Source organism: Mastomys coucha, unplaced genomic scaffold (genome assembly GCF_008632895.1).
Source record: "Mastomys coucha isolate ucsf_1 unplaced genomic scaffold, UCSF_Mcou_1 pScaffold9, whole genome shotgun sequence".
NCBI classification, from domain to species: domain Eukaryota; kingdom Metazoa; phylum Chordata; class Mammalia; order Rodentia; family Muridae; genus Mastomys; species Mastomys coucha.
In genome coordinates, this window is record NW_022196915.1 from 62,739,412 (window position 1) to 62,742,269 (window position 2,858).

Here is a 2,858-nt window from a genome sequence, read left to right on the forward strand (position 1 = left end):
CTGTAACTCCAGCTCCAGGGCATCTGAGACTCCTCGTCTTGCCTCCAATAGTACCTGGATACATATGTGCATCCACTCAGATAGACAGAGACATATCAATAAGTAATAAACACTATTATCCAAAGAGTAGTCTGTTCTAATCTGAAAGCATTAGGGCAAGTTAGCGTTTATGTCCCTTCAAATCTGCGTGTTGAAGTCTTAATCTCTAGGCAATGACAGAGGAACTGGGGGTCTATGGGAGATGAGTGGGAACAGATCCAAAGAGGCTCCAAAGAGGGATGCGTCATGGACCAGGGAGAGGACTCCACCTGATACCAAAGCTGCTGGTGCTCCGATCTTAGATTGCCCAGCCTCCAGAACTGAGAAAGAACTTTCTGTTCTGTAAACCTCCTAGCCAAAGGTATTTTGTTATGGTAGTGCAAATGGATTATTAAAATGATCAAAATTTGCTTTCAAATTATTTTGTTGATGTTGTCTAATAACTAATACCCCTTTACATCTTCTGGAACTCACTCCTATGGTCTCTGTCCACATGACCAGACCGCTCTTTCTGTGACTTCCCAGCAGCAGGCCTCTAAGCCAGAAGGGCACAGTCTGTTTCCCTTCTCAGGCCTCAGTTTGGCAGTGCCTGTCACTATGTGCCTCTTCCTAGCAGAAAGCACAACCAACCATAGCCGTGCCTGTGTTTCTGCAGATGTAGAACAAAGAGACACAGGAGGCATTTTCCTAGCCCAAAACACCTGACCAAACTGTAGGTTAGGATGTCAGTGCATTAAAAAACAAACAAACAAACAAACCCTCCAGTGCCCACTATGACTGCCTGGCTTCCTCCGCCTGAATTGTGGATTTTCTCCCTATTTTGTTTAGTTTTCTGGTGTGTCTAAAATCAGATAGATGTACTTCTTTATAACTGTAGTTTGTTTCTACTCTGTTTCGTTGTGTCTTAAGCTGTGCGCGGCTTGCCTTTTTATGAATTTTATCTGCCTTTTAATCACTATGTGAAAATAAATACCCATCTACTCATAACTTAAGTTATGGAAGAGGGGCCCCCCGCTAATAGGGTTCATTCAAGTGCTTTGAGAACAAAGCTCCATCGTGCCATTGGTGTTTGATTGGCAGTGCTTGCCTCTGGTTCTCTGGTTCTCCTGACCCTACTGTTCATTCTCTTTGTTTCCCACAGGGACAGGTTCCTGAAAGGCAGAGTCAAGGGGAGGAACCGAAAGCCCAAAGACCATTTCCTTCAGTGTGGCGATTGCTTCTCAGAGTCCCTCCAGAGACACAGGAGCAGCAGGGAAGTGGGGCCTGTTTTCACTTTACAAAAAGAAATCCTGAACCTCCCGCCAGGCATCCGCCAACCCCAGGGGATGAGAATCTCCATGTTACACACTGCATTAGCCTCCAGTGGGTAGGCGCTGTGAATGTGTACCCCATGCCTGCTCTGGACCAGGCACTGCAGAATCACCCCACAGAGTTGTAGGCAATCAACAGGTGTCCACTTCTTTCTAGGCACACATGCTGTTCACCTCCTGTGGATGTCTTGGTTGATGATACCCTCTGGACCCCCTCAACCTCAGAAAGCCTGTGACTACAATCCAGGATTGGCAAAATTTCCTGAAAGCCTCCGGAAGAGCGCAATTCCTTGTGGACAGCCATGTTGGGGACACAGGGGAAAACCGCTTCCCCCAGGATCTAGTGGGCTGATGTGATCCTGCTATTTCCCCTGCTCCCAACTGTAAGTTTATTTATTTAAGTGTCTCCTCTTCCAAAATGCGCCCTAGAGGTCAGGAAATAGCTCAGCTCTTTCCCAAGCATCCCCTTCTGTGCTGGATAGTTTTTGTCAACTTGACAGAAGCTACAGGTATCTGAAAAGAGGGAGCCCAGAAGATCCAGCCGTGAGGCATTTTCTCAATAAGCTACTTATGGGGAGGGCCCATCCCTGTAGGTGATGCCATCCCTGAGCCAGTGGTCCTGGCTTTTATAAGAAAGCAGCCTGAGCAAGCCATGGGGAACCAGCCAGTAAGCAGCACCCCTCAGGGATGCTGCATCAGCTCCTGCCTCCAGGTTCCTGTCTTACTTGAGTTCCTGTCCTGTTTTTCATTGAAAATGAAAGCAACGGTGGCCCTAACTAAAACACTCTCGATAAAGGATGGGTTGCAGTAGTCTCTCTTCCTTTCCTCTCCAACAGTCTGGGAGCAGAAGATGCCATGAGCGAATGTGTATGATTGACAAGGATCAAAGCCTTCCTCTGGTCCCTGTGCTGGAGTTGTCAGTGTGTGCAAAAACTAACAATGGCACCTCCCCCATCCAGGAAGACTGCAACTCGAGGATGCTCCCTACAGAGCCCTCCTAAGAAGGTCAACTGACCTGCCCCCACTTTGCTATACTAATAAAAGTGCTGAGCTAACAGGTGGGTTGGGGCAAGTACAATTACCCAATCCTTGTTTGTCTGTGTGTCTGTCTGTGTGTCTGTCCTTTCTTCATTCCCTTATTGATGCAGTCAGGTTCTCAGGACCAAGCCTTGTTGGACACAAGGAACAAACACAAGGAGTTGATTGTGTTGTATGCATTTTATTGTTCTATAGCCGCATGACTTAAGTGAAGCTGCAAACTGTTCATTTCCAGGCAGTATGATGGATGACCTTTGGCCCTGTGGAATACTTCCTGATTCCACCTGCACAGTAGAGGAACAGCCCCCCCCCCCAGTCCTGTAAACACCTGTTGCTGGTAGAGGGTCTTGGCAAAGCGTTCACATAGACTGCCCTCCTGGAAAGATGAGGTTTCTGCCTCTTTCATAAGCTTAGGAAAGCTTTCTACTGTATCTATTGACTGTGTGTGGTGGAGAGAGCAGATGCCATGGC

The 2,858-nt window shown here is 47.5% G+C and overlaps 1 long non-coding RNA gene across 1 annotated transcript; it reads left to right on the top strand.

Moving 5' to 3' along the window:
- Positions 1-1,197: 1,197 nt before the first annotated feature.
- Positions 1,198-2,435, top strand: LOC116084638. The gene is made up of 2 exons (XR_004116195.1): positions 1,198-1,732; positions 2,186-2,435. It is a non-coding gene; the product is annotated as an uncharacterized LOC116084638 (long non-coding RNA).
- The last annotated feature ends 423 nt before the right edge of the window (positions 2,436-2,858 follow it).